The sequence below is a fragment of the Callithrix jacchus genome, chromosome 9, assembly GCF_049354715.1.
Source record: "Callithrix jacchus isolate 240 chromosome 9, calJac240_pri, whole genome shotgun sequence".
Lineage (NCBI taxonomy): Eukaryota > Metazoa > Chordata > Mammalia > Primates > Cebidae > Callithrix > Callithrix jacchus.
The window spans coordinates 103,076,473-103,091,895 of record NC_133510.1 but is presented as its reverse complement, the minus strand read 5'-3'; the positions used below and the strand labels follow the sequence as shown (position 1 = coordinate 103,091,895).

At 38.2% G+C, this 15,423-nt stretch overlaps 1 protein-coding gene across 13 annotated transcripts in view; it reads left to right on the top strand.

The window, feature by feature from the left end:
• The window catches only part of ANKS1B (ankyrin repeat and sterile alpha motif domain containing 1B), a 1,309,735-nt gene that overhangs the window by 43,461 nt on the left and 1,250,851 nt on the right, over window positions 1-15,423 (top strand). The gene's annotated exons all lie outside the window — the stretch shown is intronic.

Genomic DNA, 15,423 nt, shown 5'->3' with positions numbered 1-15,423 from the left:
TTTGCTGTATGGAACTGAATTCTGCCAACCACCTGAATACGTCTGGAGGTCTTATTCTCCAGAACTTCCAGATAAGAGCCCAGTTTGGTTGACACCTTGATGTTGGCTTTGTGAGACTTCAAGCAGAAAACCCAGCTAAGCTCACCTGGACTTGTGACCTACAAAATTGTGAGATAGTAAGTTTGTAGTAATTTGTTATGTGGCAACAGAAAACTAACATAGCATTGATCTCCTTTATTAGGAAGCCTATTTCCTGCTCCACTGGTTGTTGCTCTTTTATTTTCTTCTTTTCCTTGTCAAGTTTCTAAACTAAATGATCTAACTCACTGTCTCAATTTTCTTGCCACTTGTTTTTTTCCTGAACTCCCATGCCTATGTCTCCCTGGTGTCCAAAAATGGCTTCATCATGACTGGCCTTCTTAGTAAACTTAGAGACGTCAGATCTCATTTCCTTTGGTGTTTTGTATTGCACTTGATTTTTCTCTCCTGAAATTTTCCTTTTTTGGCATTACTTTATGATTCTGTATCCCTCACCCAACTCCTTTTGTCTTCTTTGCAAATCTTGCTGACCAGTATCAGAGTTGAATTCAGGACCTATTTCAGGGAACCAACAAAGGTAAATAAGCAAACAGGATTTGAAGAGAACTGTTGGAGCAGTCCAGCTTAATTTTCCTAGACAACTTCATTAGCATAAGACTCTTGTTAAAGAGCCACATGTCTTCCTTGGCCATTTTCCTGTAGTCATTATATAGATCAGTTAACTACTGCCGTAATACTTCCTAACTAACTGCCACAACCTTGCTGGCTTAAAAACATAATCATTAGTCATTTATGTATCTGCTGATCTTGGTGGGACTCAGCAAGGTAGGCTTGGTGGATTGTGGCTCTGCTTATTGCAGATTGTTGCAATATGTGTTTGCTATGATGGTACTACTCCATGTATTTCTGTCCTCCTTTGTGGAATGGTCTAGCCATTCCATGTTATACTCATGCCCATAGTGGAGGTGCAAGAGAGAAAATGTTAACATGTAAACACTCTTTAAGGCTTGTCTCTGGAACTGGCATATACTGTCAATTCCAGCTCATTCTGTTAGCCAAGCAAATCATGTGGCCAAACCACAAATCAAGGAGTGGGAGAAAACACTCAGCTATAGATGGAATTATGTCCTCTGCTCCAAATTCATATATTGAAGCCCTGACTCCCAATATAATAGTGTTTGGACATGGGGCCTTTGAGATATAATTACATTTAGATGGGGTCATGAGGGTAGGGCCTCATGATGTGATTGGGGCTTTTAAAGGAAGAGACACCAGAGAGCTTGCTCTCTTTCTCTCTTTATCATGGGAGGACACAATGAGAAAGTGGCCCTCTGCAAGCCAGGACTTAACCATGCTGTCACTCTGATCTCCGATTTCCAGCATCCAGAAGTGTGAGAAAATAAATTTCTGTTTAATAAGTCATCCAGTCTATGGTATTTTGTGTAAGGCTTACATATCTGATAATGGTCATTGATCTAGGGAAGAATGGAGAACTGGGGCAAAAAAATGCATGCTCTCAGAGGCATTGAGTAGTATCTCATAGTCTCTCCTTCTCCTTTCCCCACTCAGCAAGAATGTCTACTCTTCTTTAAAGTCTTGTTAAAAACTCTGTCTGTATCCTGTATTAATCATTACAGGTTAGGTTATCCTTCTAAAACAAAGAACCTCCAATTATCTTAGTGAGTTAATACCACCAGTGTCGATCAAGGGGATTCTCCACGGCAGTCTCCCTCCAGCTGTTGGCTCTGCATTCTACACTATACCTGTCTGTGACGCCTCCATGTTAACAAGTGATTGCCCTGGCAGGACTGGGGAGCCAAACACCAGCAATTAAATGCTTTGGTCCCAAAGTGGCACATTATCATTCTTGTATATGCAGAACTAGAGGGGAACCATGTATTGGTGAGCATTAGTTATGATGTCTACTCTCTCTCCTCCCAGGTCTCAGTTTTCTTCTCTGGGCTTCATTTCTTCCTGCAACAGGGGAAACTGAGCTAGAGATCTTTTTGCTCAGTCTGTGTCAAACCATCACTAATAGTCTCGCAGCTGCTTTGCCTTGCTGCCTTGGTGCTCTGGATTAAGTGCCCATGACCTCCACCAGAGTCACTTAATTTATGAGAAATATCTATGGACGTCCCTGAGTACCTGCCTTGCAGACCTGGCTCATGATATTGTGAGACAATTGCTTTTGAAGAATGAAGCATATCCCACCTTAATTTGGTGTCTGAGATTTTCTAATTCTAGCCCCAAATTTGTTTTCAAGGATCATTTACTATTAAAAACTTCAATCTCAACTGACACCTTACTGTTCCTTAGATATAACCACACCCTTAATCTCATACTACTTTTATTTTTGTTCACTCTGCTGTAGCCACACTGACCTTTTTTTGGGGGAGGTTTTACAAACATGCCAAGCTTGTTCCTACTTGAAGGCTTTTGCACCTGCTATTTCCTTTGGCATGCTCTTCCTCAGCTCCACACTATTTTATCACTTTCTTCCTGAGTTAAATGTTGTCACTTCGGAGTGGGTTTTTACTACCTTACCTGGAATGTCTCCCCTCCCGTCCCCATAGCATATCACTTTCACATCACTTATCTTGAGCGGAAGTTATTTTGTATCTTTGCCTATGTTTATTGTCTGTCTTTCCAAACTGGAATGTAAACCCTCTTAGGGTGGGGACCTCCTCTGTATTTTTTCACTGCTGTAACCCTGGCTCTTAGAAGAGTGGTTGGCACATAATAATTGCTTAGTGAAATCAGCTGCTAAGTTGATGCTGGCTTTTCAGCCTTTGACTTCCTTCACCTGGTTACCTCTCCCACTCCATCCCCATTTCAGCATGTCTAAATCTTACACATTCTCCAAAGTCAGCTTAAAGGCCAGCTGCTTCTTGAGTTTTTCATTTACCTATCTCTCCAGTTTTCCCCTAGTAATCCTTAGCAAGAAGGCGTTTCTTGTCTCCTCTGAACATTCATAGTATCCAACAAAAATATTTCTAGGTATCATTTGCAAAGGACTACAGTACTTTTCAGATTTAGTATGCCTCTTAATCTCACAACGACCCAGTGATAAAGTCCTCATAGAGTAAGAATCCTGGAGAGATCCTACAACTTGTAAGAAATCGCATCATGCCTGGAAGTCATGTTACCTTTGAGTCCAGCACCCATTCCTCCGCATTACAAGCGACATTCATTTCCTTCATACATGTAGGTTATACATAAATAAAATAAAGTGTAGTCCTTGTCCACTCTTCTAAGTGCCAGGGTTACAGGACTGAAAAAATACAGAGGAGGTCCCCACTCTAAGAGGGTTTACATTCCAGTTGGGAAAGACAGACAATAAACATAGACAAAGATACAAAATAATTTCTGCTAGAGATGAGTGATGTGAAAGTGATATCACACTGTACTTAGCTCTGTCCTTCCATGTCTGTGTGTTTAAGAGGAGGTGTGTATTGATTTTCATGGGTACCTTGAGCAGCATCTAAGGACCAGAGGCCACTGGGAAGGAGGCCTTCCAGGAGGAGATGCTCTGTGAGTCTAGTTTCCAAGGAAAAGAAGTCAGCCAGATTGATAGGAAAAGATGGAAATTCAGGACTGAGAGCCACAGGAACAAACTTGCAGAAAGGATATTCACTGGGCCTAGGCCCAAGAATTCCCTTATCGGCGACTGTTGCTGAAGTTATAGATCCCTCTCACTAGATTCTGGAGCATGAAGATGGGGTAAATTTGAATACTGCTGAGAGGAGGAGTGCCCTTCTGCTCCCAAGCTGCTGAGATATCTTGAGGTTTAGGGGTTGATGAAGAGAAAATCACCTTGCGTGAAGGAGTGGAGAAAGGATTTATAAGAGAAAGAGCAAGAGTTGAACAGTGAGAACATACAGGAGGGGAACATTATACACCCAGGCCTGTCATAGGGTGGGGGTCAAGGGGAGGGATAGGATTAGGAGAAATACCTAATGTAGATGATGCGTTGATAGGTGCAGCAAACTACTATGGCACATGCATACCTATGTAACAAGCCTGCACATTCTGCACATGTATCCCAGAACTTAAAGTATAATTAAAAAAAAAAAAAAAGAAAAGAAAAGGAACATTTGCAGTTTCAAAGCTTAGAACGATGGACAGTGATACGGTTTGGCGGTGTCCCCACCCAAATCTTGAATTCTAGCTTCCATAATTCCCGCATGTTGTGGGAGGGACCTGGTGGGATGTAATTGAATCATGGGGGTGGATCTTTCCCATATTGTTCTTGTGATAGTGAATAAGGTCTGATGGTTTTGTAAAGGGGAGTTCTCCTCCACAAGTTTTCTCTTGTCTGCTGCCATACAGGCATGACTTTGCTCCTTCCTTGCCTTCTGCCATGATTGTGAGGCCTCCGCAGCCATGTAGCACTGTGAGTCAGTTAAACCTATTTTCTTTATAAATTTCCCAGTGTCAGGTAGCTCTTTATTTGCAGTGTGAGAACTGATTAATACAGACCGCTAAAGCCAGAAGAGTATAGAAAGGACACAGTTTCCTGTATCTGCACTGGATGGGTCCTATTTTGTGCTGCAGTTTTATGACCATTTTATTTGTGCCTACAGTGACATCTAATATGTAATTAAAATGCTTTTACTTGAAATTACCAAAAAGCTCTGCTTGAATGGCCCTAAACAAAGAAAGGGATTTATTGGATTATGTAACTGAAAAGTCCAAAGAAAGGATGGGTTTCAGATGTGGTTTCATTTTTAAAGCCGTAATTGTCTCAGCTCTGTTTTCCTCTATGTTGCCTTCATCACAAGTGGGCTTCTTTCAGGTAGCAAAATGTATGCAGCAATTCCTGACCTCATTTCAGCATGTTTTGTCAATCAGGATTGTCCTCTTTTCCATTAACTCTAAGTCCTGGGTTTCATTCTGATAGGACCAACTTAGGTTCTGTGCTCATTTCTAAATCAAATACCCTGATCAGGCAGATAAGATTATGTTGATTTCTGAGGTCATTTAAGGTCAACTCCTTTTGGTAGCAGAGGAATTAATTCTATTCAAACTCTGTGGCTGCTCAACAGCACGGTAGAATAAAGGCATTCTACCCTGTCCACTGTATTCTTCCTTTTCCTCTGGAAGCTTAGACTTACAAGCTCTTTGAGCTCGGGATCATACCTAGCTTGTTCTCCAGTGTATATTCTTCAGCTTTGAGTTCATAGTGGGCACTCAATAAATATTTATTGAACAAATACATCAAGTATTTTATGCATTTTTGATTTATGCCTTTACTGGATCTTTTATCTCTGCTCTTTCCTGTTCTAAAAAAATGTTGGTTCTTTTGTCCACTTTTTCTCCAACAAAAGACATACTCATATAATTTTCCCTTAGCCTAAATTTTTTTCCTCCTTCTGTTATTCCTCAAGCTATTGTTCCATCATTTTCTTTTCCTTCATTTTCAGACTTCAAGAGAGCAATTTGCTTCAGCTATCTCCACTGCCTTGCCATTCACTGATACCTTAACTCCTTGCAAACTGAGTTTTCCTTGTCACTCTGCTGCTCTCTCAAATGTCACTAATACATTTTTTTTTTTGGTTCCCAAATCCAGTGACCTTTTAGTCCTAATTTTCCATGATTTCTCTGTTGCAAATAATGCTATTGATGGTCCATACTTCTGGAAACAGTTATCGTTGTCTTGCTGATCCTTCTGCCTCTCTGATTGTTCTCTTCTTTCCTGATTTGGCTTGGTTTAATTTTCTGGTAATTTTATTTTTTTCCTTCTTTTGCCTTTTCTCATCTCTTTAAAATGTGGATCATCTCCAAGGTTCTGTATGTTTCACCCTTTCTTACCTTGTCTGCTCTCAACTTCAGCTCTCATATTTATGATAGATGCTTTTCAAATCATAAGCTCTAGCCTCTGCTCTGTCTTCCAGTCCTGAATTTGCAACTAATTTACATTTTCACTTACATATTCCACACAAAGCCAATGTGTCAAAATCTGTCCATATCTTCCTCCTTGTCCACCTTCTTCTGTTTTATTCTTCCATTCTCTGCATGTGGTGCCATCCTGTTAGTTTCCTCTTCTCAAAACTTAAGAGAGGTATTGACTTCTCCCTTTCTTCATTTATTGTATTATTCTGAAAGGGCTGAAATGAAGTACCATATTCTACATTTTCAAACTGTCTTTTAAAATTCAACTTAAATGCTTCTTCCTTTATGATGCCTTTCCTTATCTTAGATAGAACATCAGTTTTCAATCAGTTTTCCTTATTGAGATGACTTAGATTGACTGTCAACTCTGAGGTGAAGGACTATGATTTATTTTATTTTTCCTGTTTCCAGCTCCTGGCAGTGTCTGGTAGACACATAGTAGGTGCTCAAAAGATATTTATTGAATGGATAACTAACTGATCGTCCTATTGATTTTATCCATTTAATATCCCTGTGATTATTATTATTTTTTAACTTTGTATTCCCACTGCTTTTATTCTAGGTCAGGTCTTTGTTATCTTTGATCTAGACTCCTATAATGATCTCTTGACTGCCTTCGTTTTCTATTTTTTGTAGTCTGCCATAAACATTGCTTTTAGATATACTTTTGAAAACACAGATCTAGTAGTCACTACATTCCATAAAGATCTTCAGTGGCTCCTTATTTCCAGCCAAATAAACATTCCTCAGTTTGTCTTTTCAAGGTCTTCTGTCATTTCACCCTAAATGATCTTTTGTTCTTCGTGTCCCTGTCTTCTATATTTACTAGGGAAATTGAGCTATTTGTCCTCTATATTCCTGCCTCTGTTTATTTATTCCTTTAATAAATATTTGTTGAACATCTACAACATACCAGATATTCTGTTAGGTACAATATTCGGTTAGAACATTGAAAAGGTGATAATCTCACCCATCTCAGAACTTGATGTCTAGTGAGGGAGAGAGACATTAATTATATACCTAATATTTTATTGGAGTTATGAAGGCATATGCTGCTGCTTTTTTTTTTTTTCAAATGAAGCCTACCAAATTCTATCTTTTAAAATTCAACTTAAACACCCCTTCCTCTATAATGTCCTTCCTTATCTTAGCTAGAAGTCATCTTTCACCCTCTAAGCTCTGGTACCACTTTACTTGTACCTTCTCATGACTTATCTCACCCTTTGCTTTGTCTTATTATTTATGAATATTCTTTCTCTTACAAGGTATTGAAATTGTTAGTGTGGAATTTGAACCACTTTCAAGTCAGTCTTGCATATCTTAGTATCTTTCTCATAGCAAGTTGGAAGCATTAAGTAATACATAATGTGGGATCAATTTTTTCAGATATTTATTTCAAGTATCTTTTTTGTTTTTTAACTCCTAGTGAGAAGGTATCAGGGGAGAGACCAGGATGTGACTCTTGCCCTGTCAGGAGAGAATAGAGGTAGCCTACAGATTATTGTAGGTTGTCATTTTCTCTACCTAGTTTTTTCCCCCTGAAACCTCTACAAATTTATTAGTTTCTATATTGCTGTTTTTTTTTTAACATTGTTACATTTAGTGCCTTATTGTATCTGGAAGCTATACTGCTTTACATTATTGCACATTTCATTTATTCTCATGCCCTATTTAGGACATTGTTGTGTCAGCTATAGAACTGACCTGGATGTTCATAAACAGGGCACTCAGAGATACCTTGAGGCACTGTAGAAGTATAGATTAGGCTATGCTTTGCATGCTCATCTCTGGGCATGTAATCAAGTTTTACTTAGAGTAAATGTGTATTCTTTCCAATTACTGGGCTTTTACTTGCAATTTTTGGAAATGTGCTTATGCATTTACTAATGTTACAAGAATGATTTTTTCAGACAACAGTGAATATTTTATCTATGTAAATTGTCAGTGAAAGTACATCCTAACTGTTAATAATTTGCAAAAAGCCTTTTTAAAATTGTGTATAATTAAAGGAAATTAAAATAACTCTCTCTTAAATGTGCAAACTTAATTTTATTAGCTGCCCATTTGGGACTTGGTTATTGGTTTTACTTTCGCTTTATATAGAAAAATTATAGTGAATCTTCTTTTATAAAGGAGAAAATTTCATTACTCTAGGAGTATATCTTGTCCCACATTTTACAACATGTAACTAACTGAATTTACTCTTTAAAAGGTGAGCATTAGATAAATACAGTAACAGTTGAACACTTTTCTGCTTCTCAATGTTGAATAACAGAAAAAGAAATCTTTTTTGTTTCTTTTATGACACAAGAAATCTTATATGACAAGATTTCTTTTTGTTTTTGTTTTTAAAACAAGATTTCATTTGTTTTTAGTTATCTTGATGATCCTGATAAAATCATGCTAATACATCACTTTCATTCTTTGTGTAAAAATATTTATACTATAATGAGCTGGTGATGATGAGACTGAAAGAATGATGGGAAGAACCTTCAGGTGTCTGGGCACAGTGGCTTACACTTGTAATCCCAGCACTTTTGGAGGCTGGGGCTGGAGGATAACTTGAGCCCAGAAGTTCAAGACCAGCCTGGTCAGCATAGTGAGACCCCTGTCTCTACAAAAAAGAAAAAAATAAAAATTAGCCAGGCATGGTGGTTCATGCCTGTAATCCCAACACTTTGGGGGGCTGAAGTAGGAGGATTGCTGGAGCCCAGGAGTTTGAGACCAGGCTGGGAAACACAGTGAGATCCTATCTCTACAAAAAATAGGAAAGTATCTGGCTGTGGTCACAGCCACCTATAGTCTGAGATACTCAGGAGGCTGAGGCAGAAGTATTCCTTGAGCCCAGTAGGTCGAGATTGCTGTAAGTTATGATTGTGCCACTGCACTCCAGTTTAGGTGACAGAGCAAGACCCTGTCTCAAAAGTATAATTTTTTTTAAAAAGAACCTTCAGAATGATATATAAGCCTACCCTTATTTGTTTACAATGAATGCAGGGCCCCAAATAGGCTATTGTTTAAGAAAAGGTAGTTATTAGATCTGAAAGAAAATAGGGGGCATATATTTTTACTTTTTTGAATTAAGTGGGAATGACAGTTTTCTTTTACACCTTTTAAGCTTGCCCTCTACCAGCCTCTGTGGTGCCTCTTGATCCTTCAGATTTCTCATTTTTATCTAACAGGCCTGATGGCTCATTCTGAGCATTTGGTTGGGAAATGGAAGGTCCTTGCTCTCTGAGAATGTACAAGATGGGAATTAGCAGCTGATCTTTAGTTTTTGATTTGTTAATCAGGCAGCCAGACTGGATATTCTGGCAATATTGATGGTGAATTGCTGCTTGAATCTTACAAAAGAGTGTGGCTATGTGACCAACGCTTGTTTTCTCTAGCATGTAGGCTGGGGATTTCATATCGCAAAAGTGATTGGATGTTTGGAATACTTGAGTTTACCTCTTATGATATATAAGCAATTTGAGTAATGTAAGAAGAAAGGTGTGTTAGTCATATATTGCAGTATAATAATATTACCATAAACTTAGTGGCTTAAAGCAATGTGTATTTATTGTCTCATAGTTTCTGGGGCCAGGAGTCAGGGTGTAGCTGACTTGAATCCTCTGCTCAAGGTCTCAGAGTTTCAGTCAACATATTTGCCAGTACTTAGTTCTCAACCTTGGCTCAACTAAGGAGGGAGATGTTTCCAAGCTCCCTTGGGCTGTTGGCAGAATTTAATTCCTTATGGTTGTAGAACTGAGTGTTTCAATTTCTTGATGGCTATTAGCCCAGGGCCAGCTTCAGCAACTAGAATTGTCCTGCTGTTCCTGGCTCTATGGCCACTTGCTTCCTTCAAGCAAGCAAAAGACGAAGGGGTGAAAGCAAACAGAACACACTGCCATATGTGTACCTATGCAACTGTATTGCATGCTCTGCACATGTACCCCAAAACCTAAAATGCAATAAGAAAAAAAAAAGACAGAGACTCCAACAAGATGGATATGACAAGATTATGTAACATAATCACATAGTCATGTACAGGTATCACATCTGTCGTGTCACCTTTGCTTATTCTTTTGACTAGAAACAAGCCATAGGTCCTGCCCACACTCAAGGGGAAGGATCACACTGGGGCATGGAAACTCAGAATTGGGGATTATGAGGATTGTGTATTGTGTTCAGAGCCCATTTGCCATCAGAAGAGAAAGGAAAATTGGGTTAATTCTGCCCTCAGGATTTTCTTTTCACTTATTATAGATAACTTGAGAGCAGGATTCATGTCTGATTTATCATGTGTCTTCTGTTTACTACCATTACTCACCTACTAGGCGGTGTCTTACACTTAGTAGAAACTCAGTTGGTACTTGTAAATTTAACTTTATGCTATAAAACTACTATCAAAGAAAGCTAAAACTCTTATACTTGGCCTGACAGTCTGTTTGCAAATTGAAAGCCATTGTTTAACCAATGCTCTATACTTTGGTTACCTATGTACCTATTTCCACTTTAAAAAATCTACATTCAGTGTAGATGAGAACTAACCACTGATCATTGAATATACCAAATAAGGTTATATAACTGCAAAAAAACCCCAAAATTATTAAAATTATAATAATTGCTAGCAATGTCTATTTTATCATCTCTATTATCAAATAGTAATTTTTAATAAATAACCCTTTTCTCAGAAGAAGGTATCCTAGTGTATTTAATTTGGGAGACTACAGATCACCTTGTTAAATCAATATAGCAATATGATAGTTTGGAGATTTAGAACCTCAAGCCATGTTGTCAGGAGAGATTTGCAGTTCTATAAGGAGGCCTTCTTTTCATAGTGTTCTACTTCTTTGTTTATCAGCATAACATTGCCTCCCAAATCAGCAGGCAAAATTAGCAAGGGCCTTTAATTTTTGTCTATGAGAAGAATATAAGCTGCTAGATCAAAGAGGTGGGTATTGCTAACTCTGAGACTTGTGTTCCTAAATAATCACATTCAGCATTGTAGAAATATTATGTGTATACTTATCATCCATGTGGCTATAGAATTGACATTTTTCTTACCCCAAAGCTATGCTGTTTGTTATTCTTCTTTCTTGTATAGTTAAGATGAAGGTTACTTTCCAGTTTTGGCCTGGCAGAATGGCTCCCACAGAGAAGCAGGGCAAGAAGAAAGGCTGTCCCGTTGTTAGTGAGGTGGTGACCCAAGAATATACCATCAACACTCAGAAGTGCATTCATGAGTGGGATTCAAGAAGCATGCTCCTTGGGCCTCAGAGAGATCTGGAAATTTGCTGTGATGGAGGTGGGAACTCCAGATGTGCACGTTGATACAAGGTTCAACAAAGCTGACTAGGCCTAAGGTTAAGGAATGTCTCATACTGTATCCATGTGTGGTTGTCCAGAAAACATAATGAGGATGAAGATTCCCAAGCAAGCTCTATACTTTGGTTACCTATGTACCTGTTTCCACTTAAAAAAATTTAAAGACATTCAGTGTAGATGAGAACTAACTACTGATCATTGAATACATCAAATAAGGTTATAAAACTGCAAAAAAAAAAGTGAAAGTTAGATACCCATTAAATACTTACACTTTTTTAGGGTGAATTTATGCAAGGTCACAAAAGTAATGGCTAAAAATAGAGGGGGAAAAAGCAACAAAGAGACTGGATCTTTGTGGAGTGAGGAGGACCTTAATAAATTGAATATTAATCTAACATTAACAGACAAAACAGCCAAGAATACCGCAGTCATAGGTGGGAATGGTTTATATAGAATAAAAGACTGTGAAGAGAGAGGTAGATATTCCCAGTAAGTAACATAGGTCTTATAATAAATTAGTTACCACCAATAGCCAAAGGGTAGACAGTTACCAAATGTGGGAGGTTCCTCAGTTGCAACTGTAATTATCCATTTTTATTTTTAAAGAGATGGAGTCTTGCCATATTGGCCAGGCTAGTCTTGAACTACTGGCCTCAAATGATTCTCCCATATTGACCTCCCAAAGTGCTGGGATTACAGGTGTGAGCCACCATACCCGGCCTAATTATCTCTATATATTTTACAAATAGCATTTTTGGGGACAGAAGTATAGGATGGAGAACTATTTAATTTTGACTTAGCTTTTGAGAATTTTTGTTCTCATCTTTTGTTACCACCTGTGCTCGACAGAATTCTATGACTCTCACCTGATATGGTGTGGCTCCATGTCCCCACCCAAATCTCATCTTGAAATGTAGTATCCTCATAATCCCCATGCATCAAGGGCAGGACCAGGTGGAGGTAATCAGATCACAGGGCAGATCTGATTAAAAGAATTTAATCTTTTCTCCCATGCTGTTCTCATGATAGTGAGTTTCACAAAACCTGGTGGTTTTATAAGCATCTGGCATTTCCCCTCCTTGCACTCATTCTTTCTCCTGCTACCCTGTGAAGAGGTGCCTTCTGCCATGATTGTAGGTTTCCTGAGGCCTCCCCAGCCACACAGAACTGTGAATCAATTAAACCTCTTTTCTTTTTTTTTTTTTGAGGCAGTCTCACTTAGTTGTCCAGGTTGGAGTGCAATGGTGCAATCTTGGCTCACTGCAACCTCTGCCTCCCAGATTCAAGCAATTCTCCTGCCTCAGCCTCCCAAGTAGCTGGGATTACAGGTGTGTGCCACCATACCCAACTAATTTTCTTTTGTATTTTTAGTAGACAGGGTTTCACCATGTTGGCCAGCCTGGTCTCGAACTCTTGACCTCTGGTGATCCTCCCAAAGTGCTGGAATTACAGGTGTGAGCCACCACGCCCAGCCTAAACTTCTTTTCTTTTCCTTTCTTTCTTTCTTTTTTTTTTTTTAAATGAATTATCCAGTGTCAGATATTTCTTTATAGTTATGTGAAAATGGACTAATACATCACCATATAAGATACACATCCTGTAGAATCACTTGTCATTAGGTCACTAATCAGTTGACTTTAAGTCAGTTAAGAGAGACATTTTATGAGTGGGCCTGATCTAATCAAGTGAGCCTCTAAAAGGGATTAGGTTTTCTCTGAAATTAGAAAGATTCGAATCTTCGGAGCATTAGAGGGCCTATTGAGGGGACCACTAGGCAGGGAATCGCTGGTGGCATCTAGGAGTTGACAGTGGCTCTTGGCTGACAGCAAGAAAATGAGGGAGTGTCTGTCTTAAAACTGCAAAGAAATGAATTATGCCAGCAATCAGTGATCTTAAAAGAGGGCCCTATGATTAAGAGGAAACCATAGTCTTGGTGGACACTTCGATTTCAGCCTGGGAAAACCCTAAGTAGAAGACTTAGCTAATTCAGACTTCTGACCACAAAACTGTGAGATGGTAAATATGTGTTGTTTAAGATGTAAGATGTTTGAAGAGTCTATGTCTTTTTTCCTTTTGTATTAATCACCTAAAGTACCAAAGTATTTATACCTACTGAATTTAATCTTTTACACCAAGCTGATTTTTGAAAGATAAACAAAGTTGGCCAATCTTTAGCCAGACTAAGAAAAATAGAGAAGACCTAAATAAAATCAGAGAGGAAAAAACAGACATTATGACTCATACTGCAGAAATTGAAAAGATCATTAGAGATACTGTGAGCAGCTATATGCCAATAAATTGGAATAGCTAGAAGAAATGGATAATTTTTTAGTCACGTACCACCTACCAAACTTTAACCATGAAGAAATCTGAAACTTTAACAGATCAAACCCAACTAACAAGATTGTAACTGTAACAAAAAGTCTCCCAGCAAAGAAAAACCCAGGATCTGATAGGTTCACTAAAATTTTATGAAACATTTAAAGAAAATTAATACCAGTTCTACTCAAACTATTCTGAAAAATGAAAGGAGGAACTACTTCTAGACTCATTCTACGAGGTCAGTATTACCTTGATACCAAAACCAGACAAAGATACATCAAAAAAAAGCAAACTACAGGCCAATATTATTGATGAACATTGATGTGGAAATCCTCAACAACACTAGCAAGCCAAATTTAACAACACATCAGAAAGATAATTCATCACGACCAAGTAGGATTTATCCCAGTGATGCAAGGATGGCTCAACATGCACAGATCAATCAGTGTGATACAGATGTATCACACTGAAGAATGTGAACAAAATGAAGGACAAAACCATATAATCATTTCAGTTGATACTAAAAAAGCATTTGATAAAATTCAACATCCCTTCATGATAAAACTCTCAAAACACAGGGTGTAGAATGAACATATACCTCAACACAGTGAAAGCAGTATACAACAGACCCGCAGCTAGCATCTTACTGAATGGGGAAAAATGGAAAACCTTTCCTGTAAGATCTAGAACAAGACAAGGATGCTTACTTTCACTACTTTTATTCTACATAGTACCGGAAGTCCCAGCTGCATCCCAGCTAAGCAATCAGACAAGAGAGAGAAAGAGCACCCAAATTGGAAGGAAGAGGTTAAATTATCCTTGTTTGCAGGTGATATGGTCTTATATTTAGAAAAACCTGAAGACCCCACCAAAAAGCTGTTAGAACTGATGAACACATTCAGTAAAGTTGCACTATACAAAATCAACATAAAAAATCAGTAGCATTTCTATATGCCAGTGTGAACTATCTTAAAAACAAATCAAGAAAGTAACCTCATTTAAAAAAACAAAATACCTAGGAATAAACTTAACCGAAGATGTGAAAGATCTCTACAGTGAAAACTATAAAACACTGATATAAGAAAAATGGAAGAGTACATGGAAAAATGGAAAAATATTCCGTGTTCATGGATTGGAAGAATCAGTATTATCAAAATGTTTATACTACGCAAAGCAGTGTACAGATACAGCATAATTCCTATTGAAATATCAGTGATATTCTTCACAGAAACAGAAAAAAAGATCCTAAAATTTATATGGAACCCCAAAAGACCCAAAATAGACAAAGCCATGTCATGCAAAATGAACAAAACTGGAGAAACCATATTACCTGACTTCAAATTATACTACAGAGCTATAGTAACAAACACAGCATAGTACTGGCATAAAAACAGACACAGACCAATGGAACAGAATAGAGAACGCAGAAACAAATTCACACACCTACAGTGAACTCATTTTTGACAAAGGTGCCAGAACATACAGTGGGGAAAAGACAGTCTCTTCAATAAATGCTGCTGGGAAAACTGAATATCCATATGCACAACAATGAAACTAGACCCCTAGCTCTTGTTATATACAAAAATCAAATCAAAATGGAGTACAGACTTAAATCTAAGACCCCAGACTATGAAACTACAAGAAAATTTTGTAGAAACTCTTCAGGACATTGGACAGGGCAAAGATTTCTTGAGTAATACCTCCTAAGCATAGGCAACCAAAGCAAAAACGAACAAATGAGATCACATCAAGTTAAAAAGCTTCTGCACGGGAAAGGAAATAATCCGTAAAGTGAAGAGACAACCCGCAGATTGGGAGAAAATATTTGCAAACTATGCATCTGACAAGGGATTAATAACC